A 26740-nucleotide genomic window follows, 5' to 3' on the forward strand; every position below is an offset into this window, starting at 1 on the left:
TCCCTCTTGTCACAATGCTAAACTACCCGCTGAAATGGCTGGGACCTTGTCTCGGCTCCTCAGCACAAAACCTGAAGAGTGGTTGCATACCTGCTCCTTTTATACCCGTATGTCCGGGGGAGTGGCATGCAAATTCCACTCGCCAATTCACATTGGCCTTTTTTCAAAGATCTGAGGTGTTTAGGGCTCCCAAGGGTGACCCCTAGTGTCACTACATCGACACAACGTCTTGTTCTCTCCATCAGGGAATGGAGGTTACGAAAGTAACCAGGACAATTACGTTTCTACGATCCGCTGGTCCACTGCAAGCTTTTTTTTAAATGGCTAAATCTGTTAAAAAATGCTCTGACTAAAATGTAGGGCTATCAATTGATTTAAATAAATAAATACATTTATGAATGATATTCTGATAAATTATATGAATTACAATTAAACTCATTTATCAATATTTGCTAAAAATATTGATATAATATTACATATAATTAATATAATAATCAAAATAACTGTAAATATAATCATTCAGATAATTAAAAGACATCACTGTGGTAGACAAGTATAGCATTGATTAATCAATATAATGTTTGTTTTATTTCCATATCATTGAGAAAAAAAAAACCTATCACTAGACAATAGTCTTGTAACAATTCAGACTGCTATGTTCCCTCCTCACTATAGGAGGTCCTCATCTCCTGATTTTTGAAAATCATGGACTCATTGTGTTCACCTGTGTTTCATTACTACACTGGCAGCCAAAAGTTTGGAATAATGTACAGATTTTGCTGTTTTGGAAGGAAATAGGTACTTTAATTCACCAAAGTGGCATTCAACTGATCACAAAGTATAGTCAGGACATTACTGATTAAAAAACAGCACCATCACTATTTAAAAAAAAGTCATTTTTGATCAAATCTAGACAGGCCCCATTTCCAACAGCCATCACTCCAACACCTTATCTTTGAGTAATCATGCTAAATTGCTAATTTGGTACTAGAAAATCAAGTGCCATTATATCAAACACTGCTGAAAGCTATTTGGTTCGTTAAATGAAGCTTAACATTGTCTTTGTGTTTGTTTTTGAGTTGCCACAGTATGCAATAGACTGGCATGTCTTAAGGTCAATAGTAAGTCAAAAATGGCAAAAAAAAAAAAAAAAAAGAAACAGCTTTCTATAGAAACTCATCAGTCAATCATTGTTTGAGGTATGAAGGCTATACAATGCTTGAAATTGACAAAAAAATGAAGATTTCATACAAAGGTGTACACCACAGTCTTCAAAGACAAAGGACAACTGGCTCTAACAAGGACAGAAATAGATGTGGAAGGCCAGATGTACAACTAAACAAGAGGATAAGTACATGTAGGGCCTTGGCCCACTCAAAATGGCAGCAGAGACTGCATGGCCCTTTGTTCTATAATCAAAGGAGAGACATTGAACTCAGTTTCCCAGGATCCTTCACAAATTCACAACTGGATGCGAAGTCCCACCCATGGACCCAGTCTCAAATGCCACTGGTCGAAAGCGGCCTACGACCGATGACGTCATCTTGTCAATAAAACCAGCAGACAGATGTAGTTCGGCCTCTCTGTGCTAAGCTCTGGCTGGCTGTTAAGGGACATCTGTACCGTGCACGTACTGAAGGAGTTTTCCCTCCGTTTTGGACTGAGAACAAAGAGACTATGTTTTTCTAACCTCACCATTTGGCCACGGTAGAGTAAGATTAACTTAGCTTTGTTCAAGTCTTATAGTATACTTATAACAACTGGTTCAGTTTCACTGTAAAGCAACAGTGAATTTATTTAGAAAAACAAAAGGGCGACCAGTTTCCCTTCTCCCTCTTTTTCATTCAACGTTGACTGCCTTCTGCATTCTTCTCCACCGCTGGATCTGAAGAATAAAGCAGAGACGCGTCTTTTCGCTGACGAGCGTAAGACAAGGGACCATCCAGACCGTTTCTCCAGACCGCTCAATGCAACAGGATTTCCCAAGTAAGGCTTGATATCTGGGCAGATTTAGTTTAGAAACTGTGATTTTTCTTGCGCAACTAAATCGTATATTTGATTCTAAATGCTGATGTTTTGAGTATATTTGTATGTTAAACTCTGCTTGCTGTTTGCTGTTTTGAGTTGGGAGATTTGTATTTAATTTTTTTGGGGGTTACATTTGTTTTGTTGAGTGATTTGAACTAGTAATTCAGTTCCGCTGTTACGAGCGGTTACCCTCAATTAAATTGCATGCACTTTTCCTCTCTCTCTCGCTCTCATTCTCTTTCTCTCTCTCACTGATATTGTCATCTCACTGATGAGTGAGCGGCGCCACGGTTTATGTTCGACTCAGGCTGGTGAACCAAATTCTCCCACCTGTTTCGTCAGTTCCTTTTTGTGTTAGTTCCATTTTGGTTCCAACCCTCCATTTTGAACCTGATCCTCCATTTTGATTCCTTTGTTACCGCATCTGGACACACACACACACACACTCATACACACACACACACACTAGCATATAGCTCCACTGTTAGTTTAGGATTTCCTTGATATTTTTTTGGATTATATTCAGCTAGTATTGGCTGTGTTCATTACTGCTTGATTATAATAAATCTTGTTATATTATAAGTACTCCTGTTTGTTTTTTGTTTGAATATTGTGTTGAAGCCAGCCTCTGCCACGTCAAGAACTCCCAAGTTACTTCAGAGTACTGTTATTTTATTGGTGTTAGAAACTAACTGTAATTAGATTACTATTAGATTTGTATAACAATAATTTAACTAGTTTCTCCCCTTTTTGATTATTTTGATTAACAATTAAGGTACTCAGCCTTCAGGGTAGATTTTGTTTTTATGAAACTCGATCAGTAACTTGCTATCATTTTTCTCTTGTCAAAGAGTGGTGCCCTGAGAATAGAATTGAATGAGTTAAATTCTATTATTTAATTATTCAATAATTAATAACAATTCATTATTGATTATTTCTGATAGTAAAACTGATTTAAACAACCAGTAGCACCTACATACATCAGAGTCTCTAGTATGAGAAATAGATGCCTCATATGCCCTCAGCTGACAGCTTCAATGAATTCTACCTGCTCTACACCAGTTTCATGTACAACAGTAAAGAGAAGACTCAGGGGTGCAGGCCTTATGGTAAGAATTGCAAGTAAAAGCCACTTTTAAAACAGAAAAAAAAGAAAAGCTTAGAGTGGGCAAAGAAACACAGGCATTGGACAACAGATAATTGGAAAAGAGTGTTATGGATCTTAACCACATTGAGCTTTTGTAGAATCAGCTAGACTGTAAGGTGCGCGAGAAGTGCCCAACAAGACAGCCACATCTATGGCAAGTGCTACAGGAAGTGTGGGGTGAAATGTCAACTGTGTATTTGGACAAACTGACAGCAAGAATGCCAAGGATCTGCAAAGCTGTCATTGCTGCACATGGAGGATTTTTTGATGAGAACTCTTTGAAGTAGTTTAAGAAGTTCTGAACATTTTTTTCAAATTGTAATAGTAATTTTTCATGGTATTAATGTCCTGACTATACATTGTGATCAGCTGAATGCCACTTTGGTGAATAAAAGTACCAATTTCTCTCCATAAGAGCAAAATCTGTACATTATTCTAAACTTTTGGCCACCAATATACAGTTGAAGTCAGAAGTTTAAATACACTTAGGTTGAAGTCATTAAAACTAATTTTTTAACCACTCCACAGATTTCATATTAGCAAACTATAGTTTTGTCAAGTTGTTTAGTACATCTACGTTGTGCATGACACAAGAACTTTTTCCAACAATTGTTTACAGACAGATTGTTTCACTTTTAATTGACTATATCACAATTCCATTGGGTCAGAAGTTTACATACACCAAGATAATTGTGCCTTTAAGCAGCTTGGAAAATTCCAGAAAATGATGTCAAGCCTTTAGACAATTAGCCAATTAGCTTCTGATAGGCTAATTGGAATAAATTGGAGGTGTACCTGTTGATGTATTTTAAGGCCTACCTTCAAACTCAGTGCCTCAAAAGAAATCAGCCAAGACCTCAGAAAACAAACTGTGGACCTCCACAAATCTGGTTCATCCTTGGGAGCAATTCCCAAATGCCTGACGGTACCACGTTCATCTGTACAAACAATAGTACGCAAGTATAATCATCATGGGGCCACACAGCCATCATAACGCTCAGGAAGGAGATGCATTCTGTCTCCTAGAGATGAATGTAGTTTGGTACGAAAAGTGAAAATCAATCCCAGAACAACAGCAAAGGACCTTGTGAAGATGCTGGAGGAAACAGGTAGACAAGTATCTAAATCCATCCATAAATAATGACCATCGTTATGTTTGGAGGAAAAAGGGTGAGGCTTGCAAGCTGAAGAACACCATCCCAACCATGAAGCATGAGGGTGGCAGCATCATGTTGTGGGGGTGCTTTGCTGCAGGAGGGACTGGTGCACTTCACAAAATAGATGGCATCATGAGGAAGGAAAATCATGTGGATATATCGAAGCAACATCACAAAACATCAGCAGGAAGTTAAAGCTCGGTCGCAAATGGGTCTTCTAAATGGACAATGACCCCAAGCATACCTCCAAAGTTGTGGCAAAATGGCTTAAGGACAACAAAGTCAAGGTATTGGAGTGGCTATTACATAGCCCTGACCTCAATCCGATGGACAATTTGTGGGCAGAACTGAAAAAGTGTGTGCAAGCAAGGAGGCCTACAAACCTGACTCAGTTACACCAGTTCTGTCAGGAGGAACGGGCCAAAATTCCAGAAACTTATTGTGAGAAGCTTGTGGAAGGCTACCCAAAATGGTTGACCCAAGTTACACAATTTAAAGGCAATAATACCAAATACTAACAAAGTGTATGTAAACTTGTGACCCACTGGGAATTTAATGAAAGAAATATAAGCTGAAATAAATAATTCTCTCTACTATTATTCTGGCATTTTACATTCTTAAAATAAAGTAGTGATCCTAACTGACCTAAGACAGGGAATGATTTCTACGATTAAATGTCAGGAATTGTAAAAAAAAAAAAAAAAAACTGAGTTTAAATGTGTTTGGCTAAGGTGTATGTAAACTTCTGACTTCAACTGTATGTTCTTATATATATATATATATATATATATATATATATATATTGCTTGGCTTGTTTCACACTCTGTGTGAAGTATTGTTGGCCTGAACATCAATTCTGAGCGTTCCTTTATCAGTTTACTCTATATATGTACATCTGGTTCTGGATTTTGGACTGTTCCCTTGATTCTTGTATTCAGTGTTTGCGATTGGGATTGTTTTCCTGATTGGACTGCTTATCTGTCTTGTGACCTGTATTCTGTTTATGGATTTATGGATTTGTCTGACTCTTCTGAATTTGTTAATAAACCTCTGCACACCAGCCCTCAGCATCAGCATCGTGACAGAATACTTTGCCCCACCAAGATCCAGTGGAGGTTCAACATTTGCATGACCAGGTAACTTTTCCGTTTATGTTGAAAATACTAGAAAAGTTAGTGTCCTCCCATGTTCATTTCTACAGAGAAATAGTATATATGAACAATTTCAGTCAGGATTTAGGCCCCATCACAGTACAGAGACTACACTTATCAGAGTTACAAATGACTTGCTCATATCATCTGATCGTGGCTGCACTTCACTTTACTGCTTTTAGATCTTAGTGCTGCCTTCGACATGATAGATAACGACATTCTCTTGAATAGGCTGGAGAATTATGTTGGCATTAGTGGACTTGCATTAGCATGGTTTAGGTCCTATTTAGCAGAATGGTACCACTTTGTCTATGTAAATGAGGAATTGTTAAACCAAACAAAAGTTAAGTATGGAGTGCCACAGGGATCAGTTTTAGGGCATCTGCTTTTCTCCTTGTATATGCTTCCCCAGGGAGATATTATTTGGAATCGTGGAATAAGTTTCCACTGTTATGCCAATGATACCCAACTTTATATTTCTTCAAAACCTGTTGAAATTTCACAATTTTCCAAATTAGCAGTGTATCAATGAAATCAAAGATTGGATGGCCTGAAATGTCCTTCTACTCAATTCCGACAAAACAGAGGTACTAATTATTGGACCAAAAACCTCTAAAAACAAGCCACTAAAATATAATTTGACTCTCGATGGATGTACTGTTACATTGTCTTCAACAGCGAAGAACTTAGGTGTTATATTTGATACCAATCTGTCCTTTTGAAAATCAAATGACCAATGTTTGTAGAACAGTATTCTTCCACCTAAGAAATATTGCTAAATTACAACTCATGCTCTCTGTTGCTGATGCCGAAAAACTAATTAACGCGTTCATGACCTCAAGACTAGATTATTGTAATGCATTACTGGCAGGGTGTCCAGCAAGATCAATAAATAAACTTCAATTAGTTCAAAATGCAGCAGCCAGAGTGCTGACTAAAACCAAGAAATATGATCATATTAGCCCCATTTTATCATCGTTACATTGGCTACATGTTAAATTTTGTATTAATCTTTAAATTCTGTTAACTACATACAAAGCTTTGAATAGTCTAGCTCCGCAGTACTTAAGTGACCTTCTACCATGCTGTATTCCATCATGTTCATTACGATCACAAAATTCTGCCCTGTTAATAGTTCCTAGAATATCAAAATCCACAAAAAGAGGTAGATCCTTTTCATATTTGGCTCCTAAACTATGGAATAGTCTCCCTAACACTGTTCGAGATGCAGACACACTCATTTAGTTTAAGTCTAGACTAAGACTCATCTATTTAGCCAGGCATACACCTAATTTATCCTTCAACTCACAATTAGGCTGCTTTAGTTAGGTCTGCCAGAACCAGAAACACTGATCATGATCTATAACTATACAATAAATTTAATGGCATCTATGCTAATAGTATTCTATTTGTATCCCTGGCTCAACCTCTTGACTCCTATCCTGAGGTCACAAGAACCGGCTGGATCCAGCTACATTCCTGCTTCATGTTGGACTCCACTGCTACATATCTCTAAGTGATGATGACTAAATGCAGCCGGTGCCAGCCAAACATCACTTCAGTCTGTTACGATGGACTTCAGAGGATGAACTGATTCCAACTCCAACCATAAGACATGGGATACATCATATGCCATTGCCTGAACTTTGGACTTGGGATAGACCTCACAGAAATTACCGGCCGGTTGAACTGCAATTCACCTCACTGATCTCTGCCTGCATCACCTCGGTCTACAGATGGACTACACTCTTATAATGGAATACATAGACTATCAATTAATTGCCAACAAAACCCTTCATCAGGCAACTAACAAAGGACAATGCATCTATGTGAACTTCTGCAGTTAATCCAGGATGAACTTCAAAGACATTAGTCATTAATCTTATAGTTCATACAAAATATTTGTTTAAACACTGATCCTTAACACTTACTTAGTTTAATAATTTTAAACCATGACTTGCACTTGTGACAAGGAGGAGGGCGGGGCTGGGCCATGACTACGCACGCCCGCCCCCAATCGGGCTAATCAGCCGAAGAGAGGTATAAGTGCAATGAGATGTGGCAGTTCGAGAGAGAGAGAGAGCTACAGGCAGCTGCCCTGTATGCGTTTATGTTTGTGTGTCTTTGTGTTTAAGTTTATTAAAAACATTACTTGTCCGGTTCCTGCCTCCTCCTTTCCACTGAACCCTGTTACAACATTATACATAATTAAGTAATATTGGCATTATATTCATGATGTTAGCCAGAGGGGAACTGGCCCCCACAGTGAGCCTGGTTTCTCCCAAGGTTATTTTTCTCCATTAACCAACATCATATGGAGTTTTGTGTTCCTTGCCATAGTCTCTTTCGGCTTGCTCACTGAGTTTCTAAATACAATTATTATTTAATTACTTATTTTTAAACCACTGATTTTTGAGATAAGGGACAAAACATGTCTTACATACAAAAGTCATCTTTATTTTAAAAATCAAGAAATTCATAACAAAAATACTGGAAAAGTTAAATCTAAAGGAAATGTGTATACTCAGGGCATTTTTTTACTTATATTTTAAAATAATTTCTTTAGAATTTTTTAAAATGCATGCTCTATACTTGGAAGCATATGTAACTTAACCTGTCCTCAGCAAGAGGCCACAATGTTAAACTACTAAACAAAGTGTTTAAAAATGCAACAAATTCATAAATATATATATCAAATGAAAGGTAGAGATCTGTAAGATACAAACAATACATTAAGAAAACTTTAAATTATATTTTCCATAAAAAACTGCCTGTTAAAGTTGTGTCCTCATTTTACGTAATTTTTTTTTATCCTGAATAAATCAGAAAATGTCCTGATCAGCTTTAACTCCGAGTACGCCTTTCCCACTTCCTGCTTATGGTGGATGCAACAGTAGGACACGTGGTCTGGTACGTTTGATATTTTTCATATTTTAAACAAACAATGTATAAGTCTCTGTGGTCACAACTTCAACTTGTTAACTACGTCATTCTCATTATTATAATTTCTGTTAAAATTGTGGGATAAATTTTGACATTATAGTTTAGTTTATAGAGGCATCTTCATCTGAGGGGAAAAAATGGCTCCAGTGTACAATACATGGTTAAGATGGAAAAATATTACATTTTGTCAACTCCGTCGGAATTTTCAGAACAGTATGAAAACAGAAAAATAAATAATAATAATATCGAATGTATTTTATCTCCTTTACTGAACAATATTATTAGATAATTAAAGACTTTACACTTGTTGGATGAATCAAATTAAAATAGCACGCTTTTTGGTGTGTCTGACAAAGTCGACACAAATGGCAGTAAGATGCAAGTTATGAAGTGAATGTCAATTTTCAGAAGGAAAAAAAGAAACATTTTTATAAAAACCTGTTCCCTTACATCGTTCATTAGCTGAGACCTTTGTCTACAAATATATCCATTTCAAATTAATTTAGTATTAATTTTGTCCCTTATCTCAAGAATCAGACAATTCACAATCGTATTTTATCAAAATACACAATGATGACTCTAAGACATTATAGATATTACAGTAAAATTTTCTGTTAATGCATGATTTTCTGTAAAGCTGCTTTGAAACGATGTGTGTTGTGAAAGGTGCTATACAAATAAAAATGACCTGACTTGACTTTTCAAACAGAACTGTTAAAACAGAAGCAGCAATTGCAGAGTTTACGAAAGGCTAATGAGAAGATGGCAGCATTTCTGCAGAACTTACCACCCACTCCCACAGTAATGGTTTCTTCTCCCCCTAAGATGGCGCTGCCGGATAACTTTGATGGCTCACCAGAGCAATGCTGAGGATTTTTGCGTCAATGCAGTTTGTTTATCTCTCCACAAGGTGAATCCTATCCAGATGTCAGATAAATCCAAGGTGGCATTTATTATATAATTACTCTTTTGTATGGCTTTGGAGTGGGCCAGCGCTGTCTGGGAGAATGATTTGGAGGCAAGAAACTCTTACAGCCAGTTCCAAACCCTCTTTGGTGAGGTTTTTGAATACACAGCTGGCGGAAACAATGTGGCCGTCCAACTATTTCATCTTAAGCAAGGCAATCGATCTGCTGCTGATTTCTCTCTTGCCTTTCCAACACTGGCTACACAAACACAGTAGGATGACAATGCATTTAAGACTATATATCAAACGTTTAAATCCTTCTCTGCAAGCTGAATTGGTGTGTAAAGATGATACATTTGGACTGATCCAGTATATTTACTTATCCATTCGCATTGATAATTTGATTCTTAGTACTCGTCACCATCTTTCTCGCTACTCTTCAAGACCAGTCAATTATTCCTCCACCAAATATGCTCAAGAACCCATGCAGCTGGGAAAGATGCATCTCTCCATCGAGGAAAGAGATTGCCGGTTCAGGGAGAGCTTGTGTCCATATTGTGGACAAGCTTGTCATAGACGTGCTTTCTGTCCTAAACACCCACCACATCCCAGAGATACCAGCTCACGGGTGAGTGCATACCAAGACAATTCAATTGAAAACAGACATTTATCAGTGCCAGTCAAAGTAGTTCATTACCATTGTGAATTTCTTGTCACATCATTGATTGATTCTGGAGCTGCTGTTAGTTTTATTGACACTATTTAGTTGAGAAGCTAATACTTAGGAAGTTGCCCTGTCTACCTTGAATCCATATTACTACCAATAATAATCAACCCACCTGGAATGGACTTATTCAACATGTCACTTCTCCATTAAACATCAAGATTGGGCTCCTGCACCTGGAAAAGATGCAGTTCTATTTCATCTCTATGCCTAACAATCCCAGAGTTTTGGGCTACCGTTGGCTCACCCTGTATGAACTCTTGATATACTGGACCACAGGTGAGATTGTACAATAATCTGAATATTGTAAGCCACACTGTCTAACAAGTATCACAAAGCTGTCCTGTCAGTAGACATACTGACTTCAATTCCTTCATGTTATGAAGACCTGGCAGAGGCTTTCCTGAAAGAAAGTGCTACTCAACTCCCTCCTCATCGTCAATGAGACTGTGCCATTGATCTTATACCTGCACTTCCCCCACCTAGAAGCAAGGTATATCCACTTTTACAGCCGGAGAATAAAGCTATGGAGGTGTACATAACTGAGGCACTGAATCTGGCATTCATTAGAAAAGAAGGATGGAGGCCTAAGGTCTTGCATACACTACAGGGGTTTGAACAACATGACCATAAATTATAGATATCCCTTGCCATTAATTCCTACTGCTTTGGAACAGAGAAGCAAAGGTTTTTAGTAAACTTCGCTTGACCAGTGCTTATAATTTAATAAGGATCTGGGAGAGTGATGAATGGAAGACTGCTTTCATAACTAGCTCAGGCCACTATGAATATACCGTAATGCAGTATGGGTTAGCCAATGCCCCTTCTGTGTTCCAGTTCTTCATTAATGAAGTACTTCATGAAATGATAAACCAGTTTGGCCTCCTCCCAAGATGGTAAAGGAGCTGTAAAGATTTCTGGGGTTTGCAAACTTTTATCATCGTTTTATCCATGATTTCAGTTTTGTTGCAGCACCCCTTAACCAAAGAAGTTGCATTGGCCTAAAACTGCCACCAAGGCCTTCCAAAAATGAAAGGAGTGCTTCACCTTTACACCTATCCTTAAACATCCAGATCCAACAAAACCATTTGTGGTGGAGGTGGATGCCCCTGATACTGGCATTGGAGCTGTCCTCTCCCAATGTCAAGGTAATCCTCCCAAACTATTACCATGTGCCTTTTTCTCTCGTAAGCTCAGTTCATCTGAATGAAATTATGATGTGGGCAACAAGGAGCTCTTGTCCATCCAGTATGGCTTTGGCTGGAGGGTGCTCAACACCCCTTTCAGGTTCTCACAGATCACAAAAACATATTATAGTAAAACTGCTAAATGCCATAATCCTAGGCAAGCTCGATGGGCTCTCTTCATTTCGCTGTCCCCTTCTGCATATTGTGACAATGCTTCACGGAGCCAAAGTCCCAGTTCTCCCTATGGCCCGTCTGCCTCTGGTGGGTACATACCTCCCTGAGTTCAGGACATCCAGGTATTCAATGCACCATTTCAATTTTGAGGAATAAATTCTGGTGGCCCAATCTAATTAGTGATGCAACAAACTTTGTCAACTGTTGTTCTGTCTGTGCCCAGACACACACCCATAGGCAGCTTCCAGTAGGACTCTTAGAACCCTACCTGTGCCTAACTGACCTTGGTCTCATACTGCTATCAATTTATCACAGACTTATCAACATCTGAGGGGTAAACCACCATTCTAGTCATCTCTCGCCTGATTCCTATGAGGGGTATGTGCACTGCCATGGAGACAGCGGAGGCCATCTTCCACCAGGTATTCCACATATGTGGTTTCCTGAAGATATTTTATAAGACAGAGGTTCTTAATTCACCTCCAGAGTATGGCATGCTTTCTGTCAGGAGCTTAATATTAATGTAAGTTTGACCTCAGGATACCATCCTCAATCCAATGGCCAAATCGAACATGTTAACCAAGAAATTGGGAGGTTTCTGAGATCATACTGTAGTCAAAATCACAGCAATGGAGTAGATTTCTTCCCTGGGCAGAATATGCACAAAATTCCCTGGTCCATTCCTCTACTGGCTTAACCCCTTTCGAGTGCATCCTTGGCTATAGACCCCTGCTGTGGTTGATTGGTTGTGTCGGAGTGAACAAACCTGGGATGCTGCACACATAAGGAACATTGGTAGTGTTTTGTTTGTTTTGTTTACAATTCTTATGTTTTTTGTCTTGGATGTTGTCTGCCTTATTGTCTACGACAGAAAAACACTTTTGGACATTGGTTCAGCAATTAAACACCGTAAACCAGATGCATTGTGCTTCAAAAGTGCTGTTTCCCTCTACATCAGACTTTGCAGTTCACATGTGCATTCTTCAATGGGTGCGTTCCATTCAAAACTGATTATCACTATGCCCTATTCCCTTCAAAGTCTTTACCATCCACTGTGAGAACACTGGAGGGCTGAAAGATGTAAAAAAAAAAAAAAAAAAAAGAATTTTAAACTTATTTTTAAGCAATTTTATTGAAAATTCAGTTTGAAGCAATCTTACAACATGCCCATTATGATCCCTTCAAAGTGCCTTTCGGAGGCTGATTTATCGCGTTTGGAATGCAGCCAAGAATGCCACTTATGCATTAACATTATGGACGCAAGCCATGTTCTCCAACAGAAACAGTGTATGAAAGAGCTTTCTCTTTACAGTTTTTAATCCCTTAAACTGCGTAAGGAAGGCTGCATTCTCGTTTCCATTACATTTTAAAACTACACTTTTTATAAACACCGAAATAAACACTTTTCTTAAATGCTATTATTAAAGTATTACATAGTGAAATATATAAATTGAATTAAAGATATAGAAGCCTCAGTGAAGCCAAATGATGCCCACACAGCAAAATAATAAGCAACTATGCATCTAACTACAGGTGGAGAACTATGGTTTAGGGAAACACCAAATCAGTGAACTATGTTGGTAACGATGGAACTTGCGATCATAGCTGGCTAATGATGTGTAACAAAGTTCATAATGGGGTTGCTAGGAGGAAGCGGGAGACGGCAAATCCAACTCAAACGATATTTATTTTATAAGACAAAATTGGCTTTTCAGCACTTCACTCAATAATCACGCTTTTCAGTGCACACAGCTTAACACAGTCTTGGGGTGTGTGTGGTAGCTCTCTCTCTCTCCCTCTCTGGTGTCCGGCTCACTCTTAAATCCATTTCCAACTCTCACTGCAATGACAAACAGCTGTTAGAGACAATCATTGCCAGGTGGTGATCCTTACCATTCTCATCTCCTGATCTCGCTCTCCATTCACAAGCTGGCGCTCAACCACGCCCCCACCCTGCGATTCAGGCCAGGGAGCCATCTGGCCTGCCCATTCCCCCCCCCCATTTCTGGAGAGGAAGTCCACAACAGCCATCTGCGCCCCAGGCCTGTGGACCACCTGGAACTTAAAAGGCTGAAAAGCCAGATACCAATGGGTGATCTGCTCATTGGTATCCTTCATGCAAGGAGCCAATGGAGCGGGGCGTAGTCTGAACAGAGGGTGAAAGCCCATTCCAGGAGGTAGTACCGAAGGGTGAGGACTGCACACTTGATGCATCGGTCTGTACAACTGGACCAGTTCTGGGGCTCCCTTTTTAGTGAGATCGGTCAGCGGGCTGGTGACGTTTGAATAATTAGGCACAAACCTTCTATAATAGCCAGCCAGCCCCAGGAACTGTCTCACCTCCTTTTTGGTCTAGGGTTTTAGGCAACCACTGCGGTCTTATCAATTTGGGGACACACCTGCCAATGACCCAAGTGGAACCCCAGATACTTTATCTCCACCCATCCAAATGTGTACTTGTTGGGGTTTGCTGTGAGTGCCGCCCATCACAGTGGCCTCAGAACCGCCCTCAGATGCTGCATATGCTGCTGCCAATCTTTAATGTATATAATGATTTTATCTATATAGGCAGCGGTGTACCCAGGGTGTAGTCCATAAAGCACTGAAATGTAACCGGGGTCCCAAACAAACCGAATGGAAGGGTCACATATTGGTGTAAGCCAAACGGTGGAGAAGGCTGTTTTCTCACGGGACATTGGTGTTAAGGGGATCTGCCAATAACCCTTCGTTAAATCCAGTGTCAAATAAAAGCAAGCCATGCCCAACCAATCGAGCAGTTCTTCAATACGAGGCATTGGATATGCGTCAAATTTAGACACCGTATTGACCTTTCTATAATCCACACAAAACCGGACCGAGCTGTCGCTCTTTGGAACCATCACCACCGGGCTTGCCCAGTCACTGTGGGATTACCCCCATATCGAGCATGGCCTTTAATTGTTCCCGAACCACTTTTTTTGTGCCCGGGTAATCGGTAGGGACGACTGTGTACCACTACCCCTGTGGTTGTTTCGATATGGTGTTTTATGAGGTTCGTACAACCAGGAAGGGGTAAGAATACGTCCAAGATTTCTCTTTGCAACCGGGCCACATCCGTGATTTGCGACGGTGAGAGGTGGTCTCCGCAAGTGACCAGGATTCCGTGAGTGGCTTTTAAGATCACCGCCGGCCAAGGTCCTCTCTCTCCGGAACCACCATCGCCAAAGCCACGGGGACCACCTCCCTCCACTGTTTTAAGAGGATGAGGTGGTAAATTTGCCGTACTCCCCTCCTATCCATTCGTTTAACCTCATAATCGACTTCCCGACTCGCTGTGTGACCACAAAGGGCCCTTACCACTTTGCGAGTAATTTAGAGCTTGATGTGGGTAGTAATACAAGGACTTTATCTCCCTGTGTAAATTCCCATAGCCGAGCTCCCCTGTTATACAGCCAGGACTGATATTCTTGAGCCTGTAGCAAATTCTCCTGTGATAGATGCCCCAATGTGTGGAGTTTTGCTTTCAGGTCAAGAACATATTACATTTATCTTTTGCTGTTTGAAAGTCCCTCCTCCCAATTTTTCCTCACGATGTCTAAGACACCGCGAGACTTACACCCATACAATAATTAAAATGGGGAGAACCCCATGGAGGCTTGCGGGACCTCTTGAACTGTGAATAACAGGGGTTCAAGCCACATCTTCATGCATGAACTTACAAATCATGTTTTTCAGGGTTTTATTAAACCAACCAAGCCGTCCGTTTGTGGGTGATACATGTTCGTCCGAATCGATTTAATACCCAATAATTCGTACAGCTCGCGTAGTGTACACATGAAAGTAGTGCCTTGATCAGTGAGGATTTCTTTCGGAATCCCCACTTGGGAGATAATTCTGATGAGTGCCTCCACAACACTATGTGCTGAAATGTTGTGTAGAGGCACTGCTTACGGATATTGCGTTGCATATCCACCAGAACCAACACAAAGCGATGCCCACGTGCTGTCAACTCTAATGGCCCGACGAGGTCCATGCCAATTCTTTCGAAGGGAACCTCGATCAAAGGAAGTGGGTGCAAAGGTGCTCTTGGGGTGGCCGGCTGATTCACCAGCTGACATTCACAGCATGCTGCACACCATCTGTGAACATACACACGAATGCCCGGCCAATAGAAACGTGCCATTAGACGGTTCAGTGTCTTTTCCTGCCTAAGTGACCAGCCATCAGATTATGATGAGCCATCTGGAATAACATTTCCTGATGGATCTTTGGTATCAACAACTGGGTTGTATCTTCTTATGCCTGAGCATCCTGCGTCACTCGATACAACTGGTCATTTATAATAGAAAAGTACTGATATAGGAGTGTAATGTCTGGCTGAAGTCACTGACCATCAATGACCCACGAGTTGGGCTTCCCCAGACAACAGTGGTATCCGCAGGCCCCCACCATCTGCTCAAAGAGCTCCAGGAAGGCATCCGGATCATCTTGGGGGCCCGTGTTGATTTGTGGAACATGGGGCGTGGCTCAAGGATGTTTTTAAAAGTTTTGAGTGTACGTTTTTAAAGAGTTCCAACCTTGAAATTGAAATGGGTTCTGATGAAATCTGATCAACATCAGTTGGTACCCTGGGAGGTGGAGATAAAATATGGTGTGATTTTCTATAGTTCTGTGTATAACATGTATCTTGCTCTCAGTGATATGAATATTTTGGCTCACTGTTACTCCTCAAAGACTGGCTGAAATCCCATTGTCCACTGTTATTTCTACACCGAAAGGCAGTGATGAAACGATTTACTGAACAAAGTACTGATTTTTTCTGTAGCACCAAACTCTCTCCCTCTCTCTTATTCACACACATGCATATTCAGCATCTCAAAAGTCCTCAAAGAAATCAGGTTCACACCATGCAACAGCAAGTTGCATCAAATGTGTTGGAAGAAGGCTCAAACTGAAGTGTTGAAATGAGAAATTAAGAAACATTTGTGAAACAGCAGGGGTGTTTCTGGGAATGAACAGTAAAATGGGATAGGCTTTGATTTCAGACACGTTCCTTAACACTCTATACAGGTGTGTCATTCTGTGTACATGTTCATGCCAGAGAGTGTGAACTTGTGTGTGCTGACTTTGTGTGAGATAAAGACTGTGCTGAAATTATCTGTGTTTGTAATTCTGAGAAAGGAATGACTGCACTGCAAGCACAATGGAAGACTGAGATAAACCCTCAGAAGTCACCTTAGACTCTTCACTTAGACTCTTCACATGAGAGTCTTGCAGCAGTGCACGTATTATTCAGAGACTTTTCTCAGTGGTGAGGGTGATCTGTTTGATATTTAATTTGCTGTTGTTCTATATCACCCAGACTTAAAGGCCAATGAGGATGAAATCACAAGTTGAGCCTTGACATAGAATGTATGACTACATCATTTTCACACCCTCTGCACTTTATCACAAAGAATCAGAGCTCAAAATTTGTAATTAGATAGCTCAGTGTCATGCTGTGTGAATAGGGACCATGGAGGGGGGAAAAACATTCAGTTATGGTGAACAACTTATGACCTCACATTATAATGCTGCGTTCCATTAAAAGTTAGATGTGGGAAATTCTGATTTGATAGTGTCTCGTTTGGAAGGCTGCGTCCTCCGGAGGTCGCATTTGTCGGCCGCATACTTCATCGAGGCTGTCTCGTTTCAGAAAAGTGAGTAGGACACTCGAATGTAGCCTTCGAATGCGACCTTCTTTCATGGGAATTTGGAGGATACATGAGGTGTGTCCTTCGTGGGCACTCATAACCCACAGTTCTTTGCTTCAACGGAAATGTCTAAAAAAATGACACCAATTTGCCCGTAAATATGACGTTCAAACACAAGTAATGTTAATTCCCAAGTTGAAGTACCTCAGTAGATGGTTGCAGAGTATATAATATGTATAATTATATTAATATATAATTAAAATAAAGTATTAGAATAAAAGTACACTTGTAAAATCTATTTCTTTTCTCTTTACATCATTATAACTCTCCTAAAATGTACCTCATACATTCCCTTGCAGAGGGACTTTGTTCCCTTCTTACTCAAAGCGCTCGCGCTTGTTAAAGAATGGCATGCTGTCATTGCAACCATGTTACGTTCCGTTTTCATTTGTCCTACGAAGGCCGTCTCATTTAAACGAGGCTTGTTTAAAGGAGGACACTCGGTATACTGCAGCCTTTTAAGGACGCGTCCTACCTAGCATGCAGCCTTCCAAACGAGACACAGCCAATAAATGCATTCCACTGCACGATGCTCGTATAAAGACACACAATTTCAACTCCCCCATTAGCTTAGCAGGTGTTTGGTTGTCAACAGAGACATCTCATAGCAACCAAATTGCAGTTACTCACATGCTATGCAATATATGCATTTGTACAATTATCAACAAGAGTTTTAAGAATTCATCATATTTTACACACCTGTCTCTGCAACCGTTTAAACAAGTTTTATTATCATGTAATGTTAGAACTTTAAATCATTTAAGCATGCTATTTATAAAAGTAACATTTATCAGTAACTCTGTAAATCTCCCTGGGTGCTGACATGTTTGGTTGGACGTCATGCACCTATATCTTAGCAAAATTGGAGTTGTAGATTTCCGTACAAGTTTCCAAATTAGAAGTCCTGATAGGAAGTTAGAAATTCTGACTTTCTGAGTTGAATGGAATGTAGCATAACTCATATACATCATATACTGTAGCATGATACTGTACATTTAACCCTAACCCTAAAATATAGTAACTTAAGCAGAACAGCAGAATCTACTAAGCAGAGCGTAGATTGTCTTATGGAAAGAAATTGGCTTTAATGACCAGACAGAAATAGAACAGTGAGGCAGTAACTGCTAATGATCTAGAGGAAGATATTATGTAATCAGAGCAATGAAGTCACACACTCGAGATTATACAATTAGAAAATCTCAAAGGGTTGAGAGAGATAAACTGTCCACAAATATGAGTTCTAATGAGTGGAAGGTAGAAAAAATGAATTACACAAATCTACATCTAGATTTCTTTTCATATCCAGATATCTCAATGAATGTGGAACAACAGAGAACCAGAAACTTTATCAAGGAACAACCTGGCTTTTAGGTAAATATATTAACGTACTGATAAGAGAAAGAGATTCAGTGGACAGAATGCATTTGTATGCGAGGTAATATTGCATTTATCTCATTGAGTACACTCTTCCTCTACAAAATCCCAGATACAGATTATACTAATGGTAATATGGATTATTTATTTATTTTTTTTATTTTTTTTTTTTGCGCAGTATAATATATAGGGCTCTAGAATGACCTCAGCTAAAGACAGCTGTGATGTACTGTTGATGAATTAAGAAGAAGAAAAAAAAAGAAAAACTGGATTATATCAGATTGAACAGTTTTGTTTTTTGCCTTACTACTCTATATGTGATGGCAGATGTAAAATATCCATTACACTCAGCCCCCTAAACCGCACTCCTATCCGGGTCACGGCACCACTGTAACCGGTCCTGCTCGGCCCGCTCCGAATTGGACTCGACCGGTGTCTCCGGCATGGGAGGCGGGCGCGCTAACGAGGAGGCTAAAGGCTATAGCCTCTAGCGTCAGTCGCTATAGCACCTCTTGTGGCCAGGGGAGTGAGGTTACACATAGAAGATTTGCATAGAGGAGAGTGGGGCACAAACTAACACCTTTAAGTTTTCTTAAATTTGTGTAAATGCACTTGGGGTTTAAAGTATTTTTCTTTTTTCACATAAATTTTACACATGTCTGGTACAAATATGTGGTCTTGTTTCATAAATACAGTATAAACTTTTTTCACAATCTACCTGAAAAGATGGAAAATGAAATGTTACATGTTACCCATAGGCAGGACATGTTGTAACATATGACAACTTTAAATCCCCCTCTAACAATTGTATCTGATGCAATTAAAATACCTAGAATATTAACTAAAATATTATGTCAATAAAAGCCATGTATTAACTTTGTCATAATGTAATATAGCAACAACTGACATTTGACAATGAATACACAACAAGCCACAGCATGGATTAATGACACAACACAAACACACACACACACACACAAACACATGCAAAATGCATGCTTAAATGAGTTAAAGTTGCATGAAGTTGCATAAAGTTTGTTCTAACTGGGGCACGTTGTAACAGTGTTACTACGTGCCCCATTAGCACAACCGGGATATAAACCTGGCTAGTTACTTCTGCTGACTAGCTTGGAATTAAAAGGCTATGCAAGATGGCAGGTAACAGATTGGAGATTAAAATTATACCAAGTATTCCTCGTTTTAAATAAAAAAAAAAAAAAAAAATTATTTGATGATGATGATGATAATTATGAGATGAAAATTAACTTTTGTGTGAAAAGTTTACTTTTGCTACTGTAAAATCGTCCAAAGTTTTTTTTAATGAATTTTGCTGCAATTTTTTCTCTACACAGTGTTGATATGGCAACAAGTAAACAAATTTAGATTTTCTTATCAGTATGTGTGGAAACGTTTAAACCATGTGTGTTACAACTAGCCCCATGTTAATTTGTGCCCCGCTCTCCCAACTGTATTTGGTACAAAATCCCAAAATAAAGGAATATTACAGGTTCAGTACAAGTTAAGCTCAATCGACAGCTTTTGTGGCATAATGTAATTTACCACAAAACTTTGACTACGTTTTTTTTTTTTTTTAAAAAAGCTCAAATTTGGGTTACAGTGAGGCTCTTACAATGGAAGTGAAAGGGGCCAATTTTGTAACATTAAAGTATGAAAATGATGATTTAAATAATAAGTTTTAACTGACAAATTAATATGTGCTTTTGTAAAATTATAAGCTTCACATATCTGCCTTTGGACCCTCCAAAAATTGAGACTATTCAACTTCCATTGAAGGTGCCTCACTGTAACCACTTTTTTTTTTTTTTTCAAGTAAAGGAAAGACAAGTCAAAATTAATTTTTGCAAACATTGTGCCACTAATACTGTCGACTGAGCTTATCTTGCAAAGAACCTAGAATATTTGTTTACCTGGCAAAAATCAAAGAGATTAAATGCTCTTCAAGAACACTAAATAAAGCACACAACTGCTAATATACACCCATGTCGACAAGCTCAACCCCTCTATGATAAATCCAAGAATACATTTCCGTGTAGAACCGCTGTTTCGTGTCCTTGATCGGCAGAAATCCAAATACCTTACACATCTGCACTGCTCTTACTCTTTAGTTTAGAACGGCATGAGCACAAGTGGGGTGATATAAACAGTGAAGTGTCCGAGTGCTGATGTTCTGAGACATCAGTACTCATGGAATGTCTCTCGTCCAGTCAGATTTGAGGACTGGAATTAACTGTGTCGCGCTATGGAGGATGATTTAGGACAGTTTAGGACTGTTTTTTTCCCTTGGTTTTACTCTGCTAACATACAGCAAAGACACGGATTATGTCGCAAAAAATTAAAGTAAAGAGAACAAGGTGAGAGGTTTACCATAATTTGCTGAGGCTTGTGTTTGCCACCAGTCACGAACATGCAGAAAGGTTCCCAGACTAGCTAAAAAATATATTTATTGACAAAATGTTCTGAGTATTAAATGAAAATAGTATATGAGAATATATTGATGTATTTTGAGCTAGTAATCTACTTCCCTGATGAAAAAGGCATGTAGAAAAATAAATGCAGGCTACAATAGTTAGTTAAACCATCATAATAAAATCATGAAGACACACTAAATGAGTCGCTACATACTAAAGTCATTCCACCAGCACGGTTGAGTACAGTTAGCTAACCGTGAAAAGCATTCCGGGCCGAGAACGGTTTACAATCGTGCCGTGCCAAACCGTGCTCAAATGGAAATGCTACTGTAACCGTTCCATGGTGCTCAGAATGTTCAGCCCGATGGTGGAAAAGCGGCTAATTTTAATATGGGTATCACATATTGATAGGATATTTGTCTTGGGGAGGTAGATCTGTTAACACTGCTGCTGCTGCCAAAAGTCAAAAACTTTTTATGTGGTAATCAACATTATGCCAAAAATGCTATCGACTGAGCTTAACTTGTATTGAATTCCTTGAATATGTTAACATGTAAAAAAAGGTTTCTGTGAGGGTTAGGTTTGAGGGTAGGGGACTGAAAATAGCAATATTGTTGCTCAGTATAAAAACAATATAGATCAATGGAAAGTCTCCATCATGATAGAAAAACAAATGTGTGTTTCTGTGTCTCAGGTTTTACCTGGACCAAATGTGCCCACAAGGATTGTAAAATCACCTACAGTACACTGTGAGGACCAGCCGGAAAAAAAAATGCATGTCTGTGTATTTGTCTAAAAACATTATCAGGCGACTGAAGCTGTAATGAGTTTAAATTGAAACTGAAAATTGATGTTATACAATAAACAAACCACCCTGAGTGAAGCTCACAAGCATGGTATGAGGAAAAAGTGAGTTTGAGTCATTACAGTAAAATAATGATGTTGTTTTTTTTTTTCTGCTCTGGATGATTTCCCACAAAATCAGGACAGATCAGGCCATACATACAAATTATCAAACAGATTATTATTATTATTTATTTATTTTTTTTCAGAATTCCTCTCTACAATCATTTGTTCCCCTGACATCAGACTGACAGTGCGGTACTATGGCTGGTCATTCAGTGGCAGTTCGGACAAAGGATTTACTCTGAGAGGTCACGGCTATCTGCTGACGCTTCATGCTGGCCATCCAAAGAGCCTGCGCATATGCTTCCCTTTCACACAAACTATCTGTCTATCTCCAATGCTGCAGCTGTGCTCTGTAAGTGTGTGTGGGGGTTTTGCATGAGAGAGAGAGAGATAAGGGAGAGTGACAAAACAGAGAGGAATGGTGCCAGAGAAAGGTGAAGAAGCGAGAGAGAGGAGAAGAGAACAATTATGCATATGTGATTGTGTGTGTTGCTGTTCCGCTGTGCAGTTTGTAACATCGCCTGGTTGTGCTCTGCCCTTCATACATTGTCGCACTGCCTGTAACACTTTATACATTCTGATAGACTGTAAAACTCAAATACAGACATTCACACACTGTAGGATTCTGTTCATGACCATGACCTTTAACAAGATTTGATCATGTAAGGTGGTATCCATTTAAAACAAAGCCTGACAGAATCAGCAGTCCTGGTAATTAAGCCTGATTATTAAACATTGTTGAGGGCAACATTCATTTTACTGTAGTAAACTGCACTGATGGTGTTGGTGGGGCGCTAGTAGAGAAAAAGATAAGACGGGAATGTGCTATGAGCTTTGGGTATTTTAAACCAAACACTTTTGGATGTTTTAATCTTCAACACATCTTATAAGCTGCTTATTGATGGTGTTCTGCCTTACATTAGTGTCAAGGGCTGATGTTTCCTACATCTGCTATTTTTCTCAGGGGGTCTGAATTAATTTGCTGTACAAATCACCCTACTAACTGGTTACATATTCTGGTATCAGACCTCTTTAGGACAGATAAGACAAGACAAGATCTCACTTACTTTTAATAATACATTTACGTTCATCTTTCCCCCAAGAAACATTTGCTTTCTGTGGCGTAATAGTTTTTGTTATCGGAATTAATATACAGCAATATTTTGATTGAACAACTTACACATAAATGGAATAAATGTTGTCTGAGATTTTAACGTTCGGAAATATAATCGAGACACATTGTATAGACCCTACATTTACTGTGATAACATTGTATTTTGAGATATTATTAACACTCACAAATCACATATATTTCAGATATCGTCAGGTGTTTCAAAAACTTACCAAACTGAACAGAAGTCGCAGATTTTCTGTCTGTTCCCGGAGAAATATTGTCATGCTTGAGACTTTAAATAAAAGTCAACATTCCGCTTAAAGTCAAGTATCCAAAAGAACCGTTACTTTTAAATCGCAACGTTCGAACTGTCGGCTGCACTGGCTCGTTCACGCGCACCTGTCACTCAGCAGAATTTACATGGTTAAAGAAAATGCATAGAAAAAAATGCATCCAAAGCCGAAGTCACTTGAAAACAGAGCTAATAGAGTCGAATATCTATATCCAGAGAGGGGTTTAAAAAAAAAAAAAAAAAAACCTTTCATTATCAAAACACATTTAAGATTCGTAGCTATTAAGGGAACGCGCAAAAAAGCTAAATAAATAATGTGGTCAACACCTGAAATGAAACATCTGTTTTTCAGTAGTTACTGTGAAGCAACATATACTCTGTGTACAGCCAGTACACTGTCCTGTTTCGCGCTGCTCTCTCTCTCTCTCTCTCTCTCTCTCTCTCTCTCTCTCTCTCTCTCTCAGTCCTGCTGCAGCGTTCCTTCTCAGCTCGAGGTGAGTCGGTAAACGTCAACAAATTATTATTATTATTATTATTATTATTATTATTATTATTATTATAGTTTTTCTTTTGAAAGTGTTTCTTTCTGATGGCCCAAGTGCAGTTAAAGAATAAAATATTAACCGTATACGCAGTTTCCTCGATGCTTTTAAGCTTAAGACGCACAACTGCTTGCGAGGAACAGCTGCAATTGTGCCCCCCTCTCTCTGTCACAGACATGCTGTAGTGCCGCACTGTTGTCTGTGTGCAGGCTATGGTGTAACTTCAGCTGAAGTCGGCGATTAAAGATTTTAAAAAGCCTAGTGTGAACATGGAGGTTTATAGCATCCAATCTTTCAAGACGAGCTCAGGTAAACTGCAGTGCAAAGTCTGAGGCTTTCAAATGTAAATGTTTCTTCTAAAATATGGGCACTTTTGGCCCTGTGCACCAGAAAATAAACTCTAAACCCCACTTTTTACACTCTAACTAGTTTATTAAATGTGTCCTCTAACTCCTACTATATGACTGAGACTTGTAATTTTTTTCAGAACTTGTCATTTTTTCAACATCTTAAATTATCATGTATTTCGTTTGAAATGATCCAGTGATGAAAATTATATTTTAAATATGTTCGGAATAAAATTGCATTTTGTCGTGCTAAGGCTAACTTCATAGCTTGCACTTTATATGGTAATATAAGTTAGGGCACTACGGGGCAAGTATTTGGGTAAAGTCCCCCTGTTGCAGGGGCTAAAGGCCCCCATTAAACACATTGTTTTTCTTAAGTGGGGGGAAATTTGTTATGAAGAATGTTTAAAGTGGGCTCACATTGACTGATCCAGAATACTTGAGATAAAATGAAATGTCAAATGTGATTGAAATGAACAAGATATTGTGCACCCTTTTCTAATGTGGTTATTTTGAATAAGCAATAAACATTATCTTAATTTGATACTCAAACAAACATCTTGCTTGTCTTAAAAGTATTTGCATAAGCTGACACATTTTGCCCTTTAACTATTGCCCCTATATCTACTCTATATCAATATCACCCCCTGGGGGCCTTTAACCTTTAAATGAGTGAGCCCTTTACCCCACACCTGCTTGCCACAAGAAAAAAAGAAAATATTTTTATTCAAAACAACTTTCTGTTGTTGTTTCTATTCACACAAATTATATTGCTTGATCAATATTCAATAAAAACCAATGTATTTCTTGAATCTTGATGCACTTTGTGACCAGACAAAAAAAAAAAAAAAAGAATCGTTAAGATGTGCATTTAGCCCTGTTGTGCTCTACTATTTTCACACTTGCATATTGCATAATTTAACAAAATGTACAATTTTATGCACAAAAATATTCTGCTAACAAATTACATTTACTTTGATTTTCCTTTGTTTTCTTCACACATCATTTTCTCATGTCTCATATTTTATCCCAAGCATGCTCTTCACTGACACTGTTGTATCATTAACCAGCCAACAATTACTTAAAAAAAAACCAAAAAAACTACAATCAAACTTTATTAGTAGATTTGTTGGTAGAGGTGGAATAACACCAAAAACTGAGGGACAGTGGTATGTAGAGTATATGATATAATATGTGTAAAAATGTATATAAATAATCTTCAGAGGCTAAATATTAAAATCTTTTCAGACACCCTGCTCCATTGGCATACTGTTTTGAGCATACTAAATACTGGAGGGGGGGGTGGGGGAGAGAGAAAGAGGAAACAAATATACCAAAGTCAGGTTATTCCAAAGCTTTCTAATAATTTAAATAATTTAGTGGCATTCTTCTTCTTAATAAATCTCAATGAACTAAAAAAAAAAAAAAAAAAAAAAAAATGTACTTCATTAAAAAAGACTGAAAACATGTTGGGTCTTCATAAAGTGTAGCTTTGTGTATAAATACCATATATATATATAGTTGAAGTCAGAAGTTTACACCTTAGTCAAATACATTTAAACTCAGTTTTTCACAATCCTGACATTTAATCGTAGAAAACATTCCCTGTCTTAGGTCAGTTAGTATCACTACTTTATTTTAAGAATGTGAAATGTCAGAAAAATAGTAGAGAGAATGACTTATTTCAGTTTTATTTCTTTCATTACATTCCCAGTGGGTCAGAAGTTTACATACACTTTGTTAGTATTTGGTATCATTGCCTTTAAATTGTTTAAATTGGGTCAAATATTTTGGGTATTCTTTCACAAGCTTCTCAAAATAAGTTTCTGGAATTTTGGCCCATTCCTCGAGACAGAACCGGTGTAACTGAGTCAGGTTTGTAGGCCTCCTTGCTCGCACATGCTTTTTCAGTTCTGCCCACACATTTTCTATCGGATTGAGGTCAGGGCTTTGTGATGGTCACTCCAATACCTTGACTTTGTTGTCCTTAAGCCATTTTGCCACAACTTTGGAGGTATGCTTGGGGTCATTGTCTATTTGGAAGACCCATTTGTGACCAAGTTTTAACTTCCTGGCTGATGTCTTGAGATGTTGCTTCAATATATCCACATAATGTTCCTTCCTCATGATGCCATCTATTTTGTGAAGTGCACCAGTCCCTCCTGCAGCAAAGCACCCCCACAACATGATGCTGCCACCCCCATGCTTCATGGTTGGGATGGTGTTCTTCGGCATGCAAGCCTCACCCTTTTTCCTCCAAGCATAATGATGGTCATTATGGCCAAACAGTTCAATTTTTGTTTCATTAGACCAGAGGACATTTCCCCAAAAAGTAAGATCTTTGTCCCCATGTGCACTTGCAAACTGTAGTCTGGCTTTTTTATGGCAGTTTTGGAGCAGTGGCTTCTTCCTTGCTAAGCAGCCTTTCAAGTTATATCGAAATAGGACTCGTTTTACTGTGGATATAGATACTTGTCTACCTGTTTCCTCCAGCATCTTCACAAGGTCTTTTGCTGTTGTTCTGGGATTGGTTTGCACTTTTTGCACCAAACTGCGTTCATCTCTAGGAGACAGAATGCATCT

The 26740-nt window shown here is 38.8% G+C and overlaps 1 protein-coding gene across 1 annotated transcript in view; it reads right to left on the reverse strand.

Moving 5' to 3' along the window:
* htr1d (5-hydroxytryptamine (serotonin) receptor 1D, G protein-coupled) overlaps positions 1–23463 on the reverse strand; it is a 64936-nt gene extending 41473 nt beyond the window's left edge. Inside the window, exon 1 of the mRNA XM_051646992.1 lies at positions 23207–23463. The gene's annotated coding sequence lies outside the window, so the exon portion shown is untranslated. The remainder of the gene's footprint in view (positions 1–23206) is intronic.
* Positions 23464–26740: the final 3277 nt, after the last annotated feature.

Source organism: Myxocyprinus asiaticus, chromosome 20, assembly GCF_019703515.2.
Source record: "Myxocyprinus asiaticus isolate MX2 ecotype Aquarium Trade chromosome 20, UBuf_Myxa_2, whole genome shotgun sequence".
Taxonomy (NCBI): Eukaryota; Metazoa; Chordata; class Actinopteri; order Cypriniformes; family Catostomidae; genus Myxocyprinus; species Myxocyprinus asiaticus.